General features: G+C 41.5%; 1 protein-coding gene across 2 annotated transcripts in view; it reads right to left on the minus strand.

The window, feature by feature from the left end:
- HDAC9 (histone deacetylase 9) overlaps positions 1-17,696 on the minus strand; it is a 487,438-nt gene that overhangs the window by 392,527 nt on the left and 77,215 nt on the right. The window lies entirely within an intron of this gene.

Genomic DNA, 17,696 nt, shown 5'->3' on the forward strand with positions numbered 1-17,696 from the left:
TAAACCTGTTGATGACTGTTAATGACTGCAATTAGTCCTACAGGAAAAAGCAATGGATAGTATGCAGATGACCAAAAATAGGTGCTACTGGACCATTATTATTATTTTTCCGACCAGTGAGATAAGTTTGTGACTGCAATGTATCTGGTCTTGAGCAGCAACCAGAACTCAAATACAGTGGTACCTCGGGTTAAGTACTTAATTCGTTCCGGAGGTCTGTTCTTAACCTGAAACTGTTCTTAACCTGAAGCACCACTTTAGCTAATGGGGCCTCCTGCTGCCGCAGGAGCCCGATTTCTGTTCTTATCCTAAAGCAAAGTTCTTAACCTGAAGCACTATTTCGGGAGTAGCAGAGTGTGTAACCTGAAGCATATGTAACCTGAAGCGTATGTAACCCGAAGTACCATTGTATGGAGAAAGGGCCATGTGAGGATTGTCAAATGCAGCTGGGATGTCATCAGACCAAGCTTAATGCACCCAGTGACCTATCCATGGTCCTGCAAATCTCTTATCTCACCTTCCAGCTTATCCCAACCTATGGAATCTGCATAATCTTTCTGTATCTACTTGCATAAATCATAAAGAAATTCCTCAGTTATCACGGTTCTAACTACCACCCCTGAACTCTGACTTTCTCATCTTCTGTGAGCTCTGCTGCCTCAAAGAAGGAAAGTCACCTTGCAAGCAGAGTCTGGAAAAATGTAGAAACTACCCAAAACATTAATTTAGCCCAGCATTGCTTACTCTGCCCAACAACACCTCTCCGGGGTCTCAGAAACAAGCAATTCCTAGCCCTTCTTAGCACATGAGATATGCTCAGAACCCATCTTTGTAAGTGAGGCTATAAGACGAAAGGATAGGCTTTGGGACTGGCATCCCACCCACTTGAATAATAATGGTCTGGAGGAATAAGTGTATCTCTCTTGCTTAAAAAGCAAACAAGAAAGTTTGAGTGAAAACAGACCATATTTACTGAATTGACACCAATCATTTTAAATATATATATATTCAAAAGTTACAATACAGTTACAATACAAAACATTTTCAATCAATATATCCCATCTACAGACACCTCTGTGATGTTGGTGGCATTAAAAGACCAGGTTCTTCTTCAATAAAAGAGAAAAAGAGAAACCAGATTGTGTCAAATGTATTGGGGGGGAGATGCCTTTGATTAGTCACTGATGGTATGTGAGGCATTCTGATAGAGCAATGCTCCAGATGTTATTAACCCAAACCTCTATTTGTATTTTAGAAGTTTCCTTCCATCTTTGAGCAATAACTAGTCTAGCTGCTGTGAACAGGAAGGAAATTTATTCTTTAGATTTAAGGGTAGAATTTGGGGTCAAATCTAATGATAATAAGGCCAAATTAGGAGGGATATATTGTTTAGTGATTTTGGAGGTCAGACTAAATGCTTTTTCCCAAAAGGTAGGGACCATGGTACACTCCCACCAAACATGAAATAGGAACCTCGTTCTCCACAACCTTTCCAACATAATGGTGAGCTTAAAGGATTTATGTTGGCAAGGCGTCTGGGGGGTCCAATGCCACCAAAATAAAATTTTAAGGGAAATTTTCTGGAGGCAAGCCAAAATTGTTTTTAAGGATGAATTTTGCCATATTCCTATGCTTTTCCACTTATTGAAATTCCTGTCAATTATTGAAATTCCTGTCAGTTTCCCATCTCATCTGAATATCTTCCACATTTCCTGCAAAGCTGTCTAATATCATACCATATATCATTGAGACTGCCCCCTTTGTGTCATGCCCAGGTCTTTTACATAGTGATTCAAAAGGTGTCAAGGATCTGAAGCCACTTACCCCTTCGAACCAGATGTTTTGCAAAAGTGCATAGTTGATACAGATGTAGCAAGGACCATTTTATGCCTTTTGCATTTGCCACCAGGTCCTCTTTTGAAATTGCTCTACCTTTTACAAACAGATCTCTAATTCTATAGAAAACATTTGTTTAAAGATCTCTGAATTGGTTATATTTGTCTGCATATTTAAATGAGGGGTGATCTAGCAGAGGCATCAGTGGTGAAGGCCTAGGAGCCAATACTGAGTACCACTTCCACCACACCTTTAATGATACTTTTAAAAATGGGTTCCCCACATTTTCTCATTCCATATGAGACAGCTTCGTGAAGGGCAGAGTGCATACTGATGGTCTTGTGTGGGCACTTTCTATTTGTATCCATGGTATATCCACTTTGCCTTTAATGAGAGGTATCAATGATTTAATTCGGAAAACTGCATAGTATAGTTCAGGATTCAGGATTCCTAAACCCCCTTTATTCCTATATGTGGTATTTTTTATTTTGCATAATGAATTTGCAATCCTGCAACTTGATGAAAACTTTCTAAATGTTCTTTCAACGATTGAAGCGCAACAGTTGGATCTTGCACCATTATCAATATGTCATCCACAAACATATTAACTTTATGTACAACATTTCTTATTTTAACTCCATTCACAGAGGCATCTGCATGTAGTTGTATAGCTAAGATCTCTATTGCCACTGCAAACAGCAGTGGCGACAGAGGGCATCCTTGGCGGGTGCCCCTGCTGAGCTTTATTGCAGCAGCAGCATATCCATTTACCGTAATTATAGCTGAATATTTGAATAAATTTGTTGAATCATGTAGAATTTTCCCCCCAAATTATAATTTAGAAAGTAAGAGTTTTAAATATGGCCATTCAACTCTATCAAATGCTTTAAAAGCGTCAAGTGAAATTAATGCCCCTGGAGCATTTTGTAGCTGCAAGTCATAGATTACATTGAGAACTCTCCTTATAGAGTCTGCTATATTCCTTGAGGGTATAAATCCTGTTTTATCTGTGGTGATGTATTGACCTATGAAAAAATCTAATCTCTTAACCATCACAGCTGTGAGTAGTTCCGTGTCCACATTTATTAAATAAATTGGCCTATATGAATCATGTTTTTGTGGCGTCTTTCTTGGGCTTCAATATCAAAGTTAATTTTGACATGTGCAAAGTTAGAGAGATATGTCCTCCCTCTAGCACTGAGTTAAAGAGTTTAGTTAGCCATAGTGATAATTCTACTTTAAAGGCTTTATAATATTCTCCTGTATTCTCCAACATGACTGACATCAGTTGTATTATCTGGATTGATTTCTGTTCCAGACTTGGGACGGGGGCGGGAGGCGGGGAGTTGCGATTGCCACCTCCATTTGCAACAGAATTCTCTGACATCTCTGAACAAGACTATCCATGGCTAAAAGTGATGGTTATGTTCTTCCTCCATTGTCAGAGGCAACATGCCTCTGAATAACAGTTGCTGGGAATCACAATTTTAGAGAGTGCAGTGCACTCAGGTCCTGCTTGCAGTTTTCCCATAGGCATCTGGTTGTTCACTGTATGACCAGGAGGATACTGGGTGTTTGGCCTGATCCAGCAGGCTCTTCTTATGTTCTCATGTGCAGAGCTGGTGGATTTAAAGATGCCAGCACCATCCAGTTAAGACAAATAGTCCCAGATCAGTGCTAGTGCCAGGACACTCCACTCCCCACTGCTAAGTCTCTCCTAACCACCGCTGTGGGCAGCTGGGCAGCCCAGAGATACGAGCACCATCGAGCAGAAGCAGTGGTAAGGCTGTGTTCTTAAGCCAGTCCTGCCTCCTAGCCAAGTCTCAAGCTCTACCAATGATTTACACAGCCTTTTATTGTCTGACGTCAAGAGAAAGTGTGCGTGTTACACATTTCCTCTTAAGAATACAGGTTGTCCATGAACAAATATAGGTCCAGCTCTTACCAACACCACAGCCCAATGGAAAAACAAGTTAACTACATGTTTACATGTTGGCTTTGGGATTAGGTCGTATGCCTTCAAGAATCCCGTGCCATGCTGAAAACCTCTTTTGACTTACCCCTGAAGGGAAGGATTAAAAGAAATTAACATTTTTACTAGCTTCCTAATTAAAAGTGTCTGCTCTAAAACAAATATGTTTATCAAAACAGTTTGACTGGTAAAATACATTATTGAAGCTGCAGTCACCCAAATTACATGCTGTCTAAAGCAAAAATAAAGGAGGAGCAAAAGCCATCTGGCTCATATAACTTACATTTTCTAGACAGCTTGCAGCTGGTTCTGATTAAGCAGCATCTTAAAAAAAAAAAACTCTCACAGAAATCTATTTTTATCTTTGCAAGTTTATTTTTAGTGCTCGCACATCCAAGGCGCATGGTGTTTACATTAATAAATGAACAACCACCTACAGTTAAGAAAGGGTTTGTGTGATTCTGATGGCAGACTTGCCATCAGGCAAGAGGGACAGAGGGAAGGCTGGGGAAAATAGGTTCTGCCCTGTTTTTTTTATTTTATTTAAAAAAATGGTTTCTCCAACACACACATGCCACACACCCCACCCCTGAAACAGATGCATGAAAAGGAAGCTCCTTAGAGATCTGGACACTGCAGGAAATGAAGAAGAATAAAAATCCTCATGAAAAACTGAGCCTAGATTGCATGCTATGTAATGGCTTTTTCTGTCCCCGTCCCCGTCCCCCCCAGAATCCTCTGTTCATATAGTCAAAATAGGCTTGGTGGTCCCTTCCAAGTCTCCATAGGATGCAAAAAGACCAAGCTCACTGCCACTGTATAATTCAGAACAATTGGCAGGCAGTGCCTGTTCACAGTAACTAAGAGTTAGTTCCATACATCAGTGCACCTAAGCTTTTTTTCCCACCCGTCTCTGTACAATTTCTTCCCAGAATTCATGGGCATGAGATCACAAGGAGGAATATTTGTGGCGATTTTTAACTGATGATACCAAGAAAGGCCAGTGTTGGATTCTATTACCTGCTAATGCTGGAGGCATTATGCCTTTGAATCGCAGATGCTAGGAATCACAGGTGCGGTGTTGCTTGCAGGCTTCCCACTGTAAGAGCAGAATGCTGTTGTTTTCATTCACTGCCGGCTGTGAACATGTGCAGCCTTGTTTGTCCACACTGTGGGTGATGTGTGCCCAAAGGCACCATGTTGGTGACCCCCAGCATGGAATCCTGCAATAACACGAGTGGACTGTCCGCTACAGGCTGTTGAATGCTTTCCCCCCCCAAGTGAAAAGAAAAGAAAGGCATGTTGTAGTGAATGGTTCTATCCGTCAGGGACTGACAGGGCTCTGAGGAGTGTGCGGCAGAGGCAGGGGGACCCTCAAGACTTATCCAGAGGAAGGGGTCAGTGATTTATGGAGTTTTGTGCCACCTGTGAGGCAGGAGCCAGGGCTGGAGGAAGGGGAATAGTCGGAGCAGTCGGAGACAGGGGAGGATGTGCAGGACGTGTCAGAACTGGAGGAAGAGACTGTTCTTGAGAGGGGCAATAGAATCCCCTCCATCCCCTTCACCTCTGTCTCCCAGGACCAGGAGGGGCTTGAAGAGGCAGGCACAGTAGTGACTTCCCAGTAGATGTCACAGGTTGCTTGTGCACGCCCCTTCAGGCAAAGGTACTGAAGTTCAGGTGGAGGCAGGGGTGCACAGCTGCTCCAACAGTCCAGCTTGGAGCACAAGCCTACAGAGGGGATGCCAGCCACTTAGCTGCCAGAAGTATGGGTGTACCTTAGAAGATACTGTAACTGTGTGCTTTGTCAATAAAAATTAAACTACCGGCTGTTTGTCCTCCTTGGGCTGGGCATGCTCAGGACGCTAACCAGGTCATTTCCTAGTTGTGTTACTCTTCTGCTTGCAGTAAGTTTTTCACCTGTAAGAGCCAATTTCAAAAATATGTGCAGTCCTAAGAGCCTCATTCCCACCTCATTTTGCTGCAGGCACAACCAGGTCTTAGCTGGAGAATTGCTGATTAATCTTCAGCTGCTTGGAAGCTGACACGAAACTCCCTTGAGTTTGTAAACAGGGTTGCCAACTTTTAACTTCCTGTGTGCCTTTGTTTCTATGGTGGGGGGAAACCTTCAGCAGCAGATTTCTGCAGAGATGCTATTTTGGTCAACTGGCAAACATATTGGTAATAGAATCCAGGATTGTAATAGTCAGTGGTATGGAATTTTGGGCTGGGTGGGGGGGTGTCAAATGCAACCCTCCAAGCCTCTCTATTTGGCTCTCAGGACTCTGCACAGGCCACACCTCTCACCAGCCCTGCTCCACCTCCTTCTCAACTGGAATGGAATGTGTGCTTAAACAGTCATATTGCCTCTTGCTGGCCCAGAATGAGAGATGTTCATGTAGGAATCTCTGGTCTTTGAATGTCTGGACTGCAACCTAGTGTACAAAGATAAGAGTTGCATTGTTTGACCCACCTGCCATTGGCACGTGGGCCCTGAAAGGGTGTCCACTAGGGAATGTGGCTCTCAGACTGAAAATGGGTTGCTACCTCTGGTGTAAATACTAACCCTAGCACACCTTGGAGAGAAAGGGTAAACTAAATTTACTCCGAAGAAAATGCAACAAGAAGAGTGCAATATCAGAACCTGGATTCTTTTAAGACCAGGCCTTCTCATGCACAAGAAATATCCATGGAAAAATCTGTCTTAAGGTTTTTGTTGTTTGCTTGTTTTTAACGTAAGACACCGCCCTATAGAAGCTGACTGTGGAATTCTGTTTTGAAAAAACAAAGGTGCATATAATGCAATTAACAAACAATATGGAAATAAATCAAAACACCAGGCAAATAAACAACTTGACACACAGACTAATATACATGATGCTATTTGATCCATGCAAGTGGTTATTTTCACAGGAGGAAATTAGTTTGTAGCACTGGAGGATAAAGTATGTGATGGAAGAGTAAGCAAAGCAAATGGGCATGTGTAATTATGATTTATTCCTTTCCAGTTTGTGATAAGCAGTAAAACTGAACTTAATCATTTAGTACTTCAGGCGGCACTGGGGTGTAAATTCCAATCTGTTTTCAGTTCAAAACAAACATTCAATGGAAGTGCTTAAAAGCCCTGAGTGATGATAGCCACACCTCAAGCTCAGGGGGAAATAATCAAGAGAGAGAGAGAGATACAATTGGCTCATTTTCAGGGTTTTATGTACCCTGGAAGGCTTGGATTAACTATGCAAGACATTTATGATTTCTATGTATTAGGGACAGAAAACAACCTTTTTAATACTAATAACACACATAAGCCTGTGCTTAATACTAATAACACACATAAGGCTGTGCAACTGCATTTCCTAGTATCCACTCTTTGCCACCCTTACCTCTACCATTTCTCCTTTTCTGGTTGTTCCTTTGTTTATTTTATTTTTTTCATCATCATTGTCATTAGCATCATTGTCCACCTATGGAATGTGGTCCCTAAAGGTTGCTCAGAAAGGAAAGTGGCCCTCTGGCTGATAAAGGATCCCCACTCCTCTCCTAGTCCTTCTCATAGTCAAAAGTTTTTATGCTTCAGAGCTGCTTCCTCCTATTTGGATGTTTCCACCATTTTTTTGTCCTCAGATCTTTAAGCATTTCAGAGGTCGAGGTGGAGCTGGGCAAACAGTGAGAAAGAGGCTGTCATCAAACACTGGGCATGCAAAATGCTCCTTTGTGCAAGACAAGTTTTCAAAGGCACTCTGCACTTCTTATTCAAGTGCTTCATGGAACTTCCACCCTCTCCCTCTTTGGCGTGCTATGTCCCCGCTACTCATAAAATAACTGTCAGGAAGCTGCCATCAGTGCTGGAGGGAGAGAGCAAAAGCAAGAAGGATTCCAGAGAGCGTCCAGGGATCGGGATAAGCAGCCCATCTTCTGGGGAAGAGAATCAGCGTAGCACCAGTGGAGAAGGGGGGCAGATGGGGGAAGCGGCGAGGCGGTCCCATGACTCCTTGCCTGGGACCAGCGGGGAGAGTAGGGGTCCTCCGTTGCCCATGCCCTCCCTGCGCAGAAGGCTTTCACACAGAGAGGGTAGGCGGAGACTAGGCGTCAAAGAGCTTCTTTGATGGAAGAAGTTTAAGTAACGCCCACTCACGGATTCTGCCAGCGACTGAGTCAGCCATGGGTGAGTGGCGGTCCGGACAGATAAGGTTTACTTTGGCAGCCCAGCCAGGTGTTTGCACCCAGCCAGGGAGATAGTTGCCTGCTTGCGCATGAGCAACCCCTTAGAAACCATTACAATAACCAATCTGCAAATTACCTTTTAAATGCTTTCTCAGATTCATTGGAGGTAAGCTCTGCTGCAAAAAAAAAGCACATCTGAGCTGCTAAAGAGACAAATGAAGAAGGAGAGAGTGGGTGGGGAAAAATTAAAAGTTGTCAAACATGCTTTCTTTGGGTGTTCAAAATAATTTGTTATTTTGTTATTACTCCAATATTTAAGGCAGTGAATCCAATTAACTCAGCCACTAATGAAAAATCCAAGGTGATATAATAGTCCCTTTTATGTATTTCTAATTGTTTCTAAAAGTTGCTTTGTAAAAGAAGCATTTATTTATTTTTAGGTTTGATGCATAGGTTACAGCTGCCTCATGGAAGCAACATACCGTATTTTTTGCTCTATAAGACGCACCAGACCATAAGTCATACCTAGTTTTTGGAGGAGGAAAACAAGAAAAAAAAATATTCTGAATCTCAGAAGCCAAAACAACAAGAGGGATCGCTGCGCAGCGAAAGCAGCGATCCCTCTTGCTGTTCTGGCTTCTGGGATAGCTGCGCAGCCTGCATTCGCTCCATAAGATGCACACACATTTCCCCTTACTTTTTAGGAGGGAAAAAGTGAGTTTTATAGAGCAAAAAATATGGTAACAATCACCTAGGGCCCCTCTCCAGACAGTCAGTGTTTTGCAGAAGGGATTCAAGCCACAGAATTAAGGCTTACACAATTAAAGTGGAAGGAAGTGCTCTGTATAAATCCACTTTAAAAAGAAACTGCCTTTTTTGCAGTTAGGAAAGTGATGGAGAAATGTGTTGAAAAGTGTGAAATGAATGACTGATTAACAGGAAGATGCATAAACACCCCACAAGAAAATTGGAATGAATGCTTGTTGGTGAATAACCTTCCTGTAAACAAATCAGAGTGAATGCTCAGTAAACAGGTTGCATTATGTTTTTTTTTTCTTGATTGTACTTTTGATTTCATATTAATTAAAAAAACCTTAAAATTAAACAGAAAAGTTGTATGGAGGATCTATGTGGCTCAGGCTGCATCGAGTCTCCGTTGATATAAATAGGACATGACTTTAATCCCATCGACTTCAAAATTCACAAAGTGCTATTCACTCATTCTGGATTCAATCCATTCTCTCTATAGCACTGTACTATATAAAAAGGGGAATTGCATCAAGGTGAAGGTGGAAAGAAATTCCCAACCTGTGCATTTCTTCTTCTGGATTATGGCTCTAAATAATCCAACAGATACTATGCCATGCAAAACATATAAGAAGAGAGAGGTTAATGTAAGGGAAGCAATACTGTGAAGGACAGAAAGATGTAGTGACCATCACCTTGCAACTTACTGCTTGGGGGCGGGGAGGTTAGTAAACAAGTTTATTTTAGGGGGGGAAATACTCAGAGTTACATGTGCATTTTTCCGCCCAATGGAAAGAACATTGTGGATGTGTACATGAAGCAAGAAGTTTGGGGACTCTTGCCTAAATCAGTATTTGTGTGCAAATGTTTTGGACTACAGCCCTTAAAAAACTACTTTGTCCACATGAATACATTCAATATATTAAAAAGGACTAGCAATAAAGTTCCACATAAACCAGGTGGAAAACCTGAGACCCTCCAGACACCATTCAACTGCAATGGCCAAGGGTCAGGGATGATGTAAGATGGAGTCCAACACTAATAGGAGGGCAGCTGGTTCCTCATCACTGACACTAAATCAGCTACTATCCAGACAACCACAAAGCCCATGCTGAGCTATTCCATCAAAATAGTACCTTAAGTTCATCCCTCCTGTTGCACATATCCATGAGCATGATGTAGAATTTGAGATACAGGATCAGATTGTTTTTGCACTTCATAGCAGCCCCACTGCACAGCTGATTTGATCAAAAGAACAGCACCAGAATCCTTTACCATTTCCAACTATGCAGTGTCCTCACCCTTAATGGCTACTAGCTCCATGGAAGAAAAGACATAAATACAATATGTGAACCTGCTTTCCCCTAAACCCAACACCATCCCCACCACCAGGTGAAGCTAGTTGCCCTTTGGATAGGTGAGTCAGAGAAATGACATTGGAGGCACACTGATGAGGCCCTTCTTTCTTGGCTCATCAAGCAACAAAACTCTCTCTTTCTTTTCTTTTCTTTTCTTTTCTTTCCTCACCTGTCTACCTGCCTTGCTTCCCCTTGTCTCATCTTACCTGTTATCAGCCCTCACCTGGGTCACCTGACTTCATCTCATCTATCCAACCAACCAACCTGACATTTCACCTCCAGCCTGTGTATGACTACACTGTCTGCTCCTTGCCCTCTAGACAAAAATGTGGAGAGGTTATGCATACAATAGATAAAACTTTATGAAGTGCTTATTTTTACATTTTTCTTCTTTTTCACTAGATATAATGCATCACACAGCAGAAATTTATCTGTTGCCCTGTTCTTTTAGTTCATACATCATACCAAGGGCTTGTTGTTCTTACTGAAACTAATAATGGTCTTTATAATAACAATAAAATAATTCTTTGGGGGAAGCCATGGCTGTTTACAGTGGTATCAGTGTTTTAAAGGTGTGGTGTGAATGTGGCCTATGAGATCCGTTTAAAAAAGAAAAAAGGAATGGGACCCAAGACAATGAAGGATATGGAGAGAAATAGAAGCAAGTCTCTGTAATACTTACCCAACTGGCACTTCAACTTCAACAAGTCCAGTTCTGTGTCCAGTTCTGGGCACCACAATTCAAGAAGGACACTGACAAACTGGAACGTGTCCAGAGGAGGGCAACCAAAATGGTCAAAGGCCTGGAAACGATGCCTTATGAGGAATGGCTAAGGGAGCTGGGCATGTTTAGCCTGGAGAAGAGGAGGTTAAGGGGTGATATGATAGCCATGTTCAAATATATAAAAGGATGTCACATAGAGGAGGAAGAAAGGTTGTTTTCTGCTGCTCCAGAGAAGCGGACATGGAGCAATGGATCCAAACTACAAGAAAGAAGATTCCACCTAAACATTAGGAAGAACTTCCTGACAGTAAGATCTGTTTGACAGTGGAATTTGCTGCCAAGGAGTGTGGTGGAGTCTCCTCCTTTGGAGGTCTTTAAGCAGAGGCTTGACAACCATATGTCAGGAGTGCTCTGATGGTGTTTCCTGCTTGGCAGGGGGTTGGACTCGATGGCCCTTGGGGTCTCTTCCAACTCTATGATTCTGTGATTCTAAGTCAAAACATGTGTCTAACCACAATTTAATGCAACAAAAACTGCTGGGCATTTCCCCTAAGTTTCATGTCCCTGTCCATTGGCCATGATAGCTGGGGCTGATGGGGGTTGAGTATGGCAGACAGAGACGATGGTACTGAGTCAAAATACTGCCCATAAAAACAATCATTAGCTGCAGGAATTTTTTTTATCACAATAACCAAGTTTGTCATACCTCAGGCAAACACATAGTTCCTGTTACAAATCTGCTATTCCCACAACATTCAAACTCTATAAAACTAGGCATTCCCCCCCCCACACACACACAAAAAAGTTGTGTACATGCTTATAACTCCAAAATTCACTGGCTGGAGGAAAATGAGGATATGTAAGGGGTGTGACTACAGTCATGGAAGTTTTATCAATTTGGGAACAATCCTCCATTAGTGTGGAAAGGAAAACCTCACACAGTCTCTGTAATAACTGTGACATGTGACAGGTGCAGACAATCAACGACAAATTAGTGCCTAAAAACATTGGATCAAAAGGCAACTACACCACAGTAAAGAGCAAATGCAGAGACGCCCTCAGACTCTGCCCCCTCCCATAAATATTGAGATCATTTGCAAAACAAATTAAAATAAAAACTCTTAATATTTCCCAACATGTTTATTATCTACATCGGGGTGAGAAACCTTTTTGGTCCCATAGGTCAACTCTTTTATCAGGTTCTGCCTCACTGGCCAATTTTGAAAGTTGGGTGGCTTCAGAACCTGCTGCATAAAGAAAAGCCATTTTACTTTCTTGGTATTGTTTAGGAAGGATTAGAGAGCACTTTCCCCTACACATACCTGCTTAATGAATATGTGCACCACACACTTTCAGTATGAGTACCCTCATTATTTCTTTATGAAAAAAATATTGGTTAATTTCAATGCATGGAAGATAATTCTCTGAAGATACCTGAAGTGATCTTTTCACTATCACCAACATTTCTTCACAGCCTCTGCTGACATTCAAGGAGAAATGGTTGTGTGTGTGCCTGGTAAATTGTGGCATTGCCACAAACTGACATATTACGTATCTGCTGGTAACAAAGATGAATAAAAACTATGAATTAACTAGTGAATGCTAGATCCTGGCTGATGAATAGGCATAAGAAAAATATACCTCCAAGCATCCTTTGTTCCCAAGCATTTCCACCTATGCAAATCCACCTGAGGACTTGAACCTATTTATTCATTTTCAAAAAGGCAAATGTGAAATGCTTTCTGAAACCATTGCAAACAATGCCTGATAATCCACCCCTCCAAAAGCAAACAGAGCTTTATTTGTTGCATTTTAAAAAACAACTTATTTTGATCCTTACATCTTATGCACACCGAATGGTTAAGAACATGTAACAGAAACAGGATGTAAACATTTCCTTAATGATAGCATAGTTTAGAACAAGCAAAGCAAACAACAAAACACAAGCATTTACCTCCTCCCAGTGGGATTTGGCATTTGCTTTATAGCTGCAGGAATTAGCCATTCATTTAGACAAGGCCTAGTCCCTAAAGGCTCACAGAGCTGTGTTCAATTAAATCGGTTCTGGTGTTGTTGTAAGTAAATGTTACTACACAGGAGGCCTGTTTGTTGCATCATGCAATCGAAGGAAACACTTATTTAATGGTGCACAGAAAAAATACTCAAGCAGTGTCCTTCGAAATCATCTGAGTAGCAGACATACCTTTTGCTTCATTTGAGACTCACTCGTTCAAACTGTCAGTTTGCTAAGGTTGGTTGAAAACCACTGAAATCTATGGAAGTTTTGCTACTTCAGAAAATAAAAAAGGAAAAATAAAAGGAACCCGTCCTATTGTGCACCACTGAACGGTATGGAAGTTGCTCAAATGTAGCTGTTTGAAAGACATCAGTTCTCTCTTAAGATGTTTTTGCTTCCAATAGCTATGGATAAAAGTGTCAGTCAGGGGTGGATACGCAAGTAACTTGCTGCTTTTGATACTTTCTGTGAAAAGTCTGAAAGGGGAAAGCAGATGTGTGCATATACAGCTTGCACCTCTCAATGTGAAAGAAAAAGACATTTTAAAAGGCACAACTGAATGTTCATCTGTGTTCAAAGACGGCCACATAAAATAATTATACCTTCTATCAAGTGGGCCAGAAAGAAATACTTCCCACACTTCCCAGTTCTTTTGAAATATGAAATAGTTTCATTGAAGCAAATACCACTCTTTCCACTTAATCAACCAGTGTATATAACTTGCTTGCATTAACATCCAAGAGAGAGAGAGACTCTTTTTTATATATAAAGATACTGGAGCATTGTATGGCAATACAAATACCAAATACCTGAAAATATTATCTTTCTCTACTTCTTAATATTTATTAGCTGCCAACACTGTGTAAGCACTGATTTGCCGTCTTAACACAGGATTGCAGCCAGCTAAGTTTTGCTGAAACTGATAGACCTAAGTGAGGCTGCATTCACGCAACAGTTTATACTCCCCCCCCCCTTATGTCTCCCTAACTGTTAATATCTGCTTCACATAGGGCTGCCTTCAAAAACCATTTCAAAACCTCCAGTTGGCAGAGAGTGCGGTTGCTCAACTGTTGACAAGTTAAAAGGCGAATAGATCATTTAAAGCAATTCTGTAATAACTAAACAGGCTGCCTGTATACGTCTGAGACCAACTCAAAGTGCTGGTTTAAATCTACAAAGCAGTTTACAGCTAATGACCACAATATATTCTGGAAAGTCTCAAGCCAGGTCCCCAGAACTTTATTTGAGAACATTCTCTGGATCCCTTGCTAGAGGGAGGCTTGGAGGGGGTGACAAGGGATGGGAGCCTTTTCAGGTGTGGCTCCCCATCTGTGGAACACACTCTCCACTAAGGTCTGCTTTGTACTTTCACTGATGTATTTATAGTGCCAGGTAAATATATATATTTCCCCCAGGCTTTTGATGGATAGCAATGTTTTCACTGATATTGTGTTTCTAGAGCTTCTATACCACTCCTTTTGGGGGGTTGGGGAGTGCCTGACTGAGCTCCAAGAAATGACTGGATTAGCGCAATAAAAAAATGGGAAGACCCACATCAGAACCTCAGTCTGCTAAAGCAGAACCCTGAGTGACGTCAACAGAGTCAATTGCTTTCCCTGTGCTCTAGATCCCCAGAGTGTTTACAAAGATGATTACACCAAATATTGCAGTGAACTCAGAGGCTACAATAATGAGAGGCCTGAAAATGTGAAGAATATAAGTTCATCCGTTTCTCAGCCTCTTGGCAGTCTAAGCATGCCAACCTTTTTTTTTTATTATTACACCTGAAAGAAAGGTATTTCCCCTGAACAGTTTAATGTGTCTATTTATAGTAACTTTCCAGGATGTTCCTCGTTGCTGGAACAGACATGGAATGCTCACCGTCTATAAGCAAAGAGGTTGTTTCAATATATTCATGCTTTATTAAGAATCCGAACTGAGTGAGGTCTAATAGCCTCCATTCCTTGCTATAAAAAGCCATGTACCTGCAGGTGGAATTAACGGAAGTTAAACCACACTTAATGCAGATTGAACCTGCATCTTCTAAAAAAGATAATTTTACAGGCAACCAGCATGCACTCTTCATCAGTTTAAAATAACATGGTTATAAGCAGAAGCTCCAAGCACCAATGGTAGTACGGGTCAGGTTTCAAACCACTTCTTATTGTTTGAGTTTAAAGCAGTAGCAGCCAACGTGGTGTTCCCCCAAATTGTTGCTGGATTCCACATCACCCAACATCCCTGATGGTTGGCCATGTCAGCTAGAGCTGATGGGAGCACGAGAACTGGAGGGCACCATGACATTGGCTACCCTTGGTTTAGAACTGCCATCACTTCTTGCTGGATTAAAGGCCTGCTGGATTAAACGGAATGTCCATCCAGCGCAGCATCCTGCTTTCCATAGTGGCCAGACACAACCTTCAGGAATCCCACAAGCAGGAGAAGAAGGCCCTGGCCTTCTTCCAGCAACTGGTCGCAGCAGGCTACCATTTTAGCTGTGCATAAGCCAAAGAGTTCTATACCCACACATCCTCCATCCAAACCAACTAGAGGCATTGTCACCATTCAAGGACATATTCTAGCCAAGCAAAAGCACTCAAGGAGAGTGTCTGGAGCAGGGCCAAAGAGAAGTGTTTTCCTGGAGTGGAGGTGTGGCCTGGGGAGTGTCCCAAGGGCTGGATGGGGGTACCTGGAGGCCACATTCTACTCCAAGGCCTGAGTTCATGCATCCATGAATGCACAGTTTATTACAGACTCATCAGATTAGATACCCAAATGAAACATAAAGCTGGTTTAAACAGTTAAAAACAGATACATATAAATATACTTATTTCTCTCTCTCAAGAAGCCAGCATAGAATTTCAACTTATCTGCATTGAAGTCAGAATTAATTAACCCTCTTAGTAACATAAGAGACAACTTCCCTTAACCAACTTTTTAGGAGATCTTCCTAGAAGAGTTCTTGACACTGGGAGAACCGACCTTTCTATACATGCATTCTGCACATTGTGGTGAAGAAGAACATGATCAACAAATTATATTGCTCCAGCCCTACACAAATACAACCATTCATTAACCATGGCCTTCTTAAATCATCCACTCAGCCGTGCAGAAAGCAGCACATTAAAATGAGCAAGGATAAGTTCTCTCCTGTTCTCAGAGACAGTTAGTGTATATGGGAGTGAAGCTGAGCGGATTCCATAATTTATAGGGTTATTAAGGAGTAATGGGGACAGGACTTGTTAGCTGTAGTTCTCACATACTGTAGATCTAAATCATTAATCTTTGAACAACAAGGAGTTGAGTCCTGTTTAACTCGTAATTGTCCAAAATTTTAACCTGTAATTGCCCAAACGAACTGCCTCCTTCTCCATCTCTGTCATCAATCGACTATCTGAGGGCAATAAGGAGACATAACTGGCAGGAGCTGCAGAAAAATGCAAACTTAGCCACTGTTTCAGAGCATCAGCCCAAGCTTTATATTCAAGTGATTGAATACACACTTCCTAATGAATTCCCTACAATAGGTGGCAAGCCCAGTATCTTCCTAAGGAAAGCAGACTGAACTATTTAGTTAGTTCACATCAACAGATCACATTCAACCACTGTTTGTCACCCAGCACTCCCTTGGCATTGTGGCCCACAATTTAATTGGCCTCACTATTTCAATTTACCCTTTTCTGCAGGCCCTCCTGTCCTGAAGCCACACACAAAACAGTGTGAGTGTGGTTGTGTTGATTTATTTCTTTCACCTCCTATGCTGCTTTTCTCCATTTCTCGAAACTCCCTAGCTCTGACATCCTGCTCTCTGTAAAATCTTTGTTTGGTACATTGCAGCAGGCTGCTGTGCTACAGCTGTGGCCCACATTTCAGGAACCTCATGTGCACATCTAGCTGAAGAGACAATTTGCTTTTTTATTCACCCCACTTCCAGCCCATATGCTGCATAAAGCAGCAACATAGAGATCTTCTCAGAATTCATTTGAGTTGACAAACATGATTGCAGACATACTAAAAGCTTTCAGAAGAGTAATGTGGAATTTGTTCACGTGAAAGGTTCTATAACAGGAACAAGATGCAGTTGTCCCTTTCTTTCTTTCTTTCTTTCTTTCTTTCTTTCTTTCTTTCTTTCTTTCTTTCTTTCTCCCTCTCTCTCTCACTCACACACATACCACTCATACTCTAAAACTCTCCCTCTTTCTTTTTTCCCTCCTCAGCCCCAGGTTAAGAATATGGAAGTGAGATGGTTGTGGGCTCCTTCTCTGAAAGGACAGCCTACTCCTTAGGTTTTGGAAATGTGACTGAAATTTAACATCATGAAACTGCAGCTAATTATTGATATTTTAACAACACCTACACAAATTCATAAACCAAACAGTTTGCAAGGCTCCTCGGGAACTTAGAGGAAAATAGGTCAGCTAGACCCATAAACATTCAGGTTTCTTTTATTTCATACAGTCCCAGATCACATGAACCAGTGTGTATGCTTTTAATGCTCCCCACCTATTTTGTAACTACCACAAATTCCCTTCCTCTCCCAAGCTTACTGCAGGAGAATAATGTGGAGGTAAATATGCAAAGTTTGGAACTCCGATTATTCTTTGCTGTTCTTTTTCTAAACATAATTATATAAGCAATTGCAGCACAATGTGTTTGGCAAGAAGATTACTCTGGCAAACCTCAACTGCAGAACATTCCTAAATTAAACAAACGGAGGTGAAGCAAAAACTTCAATTACACTTCTCTTGCTATTTGTTCTTAAACTGATATTAAAATATTACACTTTCTTTGCTGACTTCTAGATTCCAACTGTTCGCTTAAATAGACAAGCCTTAAAAAAACTATTTTATCAACACCGCATTGTGAAAACATGCACACATT

This window comes from Podarcis bocagei (assembly GCF_964188305.1).
Source record: "Podarcis bocagei genome assembly, chromosome: 12".
NCBI lineage: Eukaryota > Metazoa > Chordata > Lepidosauria > Squamata > Lacertidae > Podarcis > Podarcis bocagei.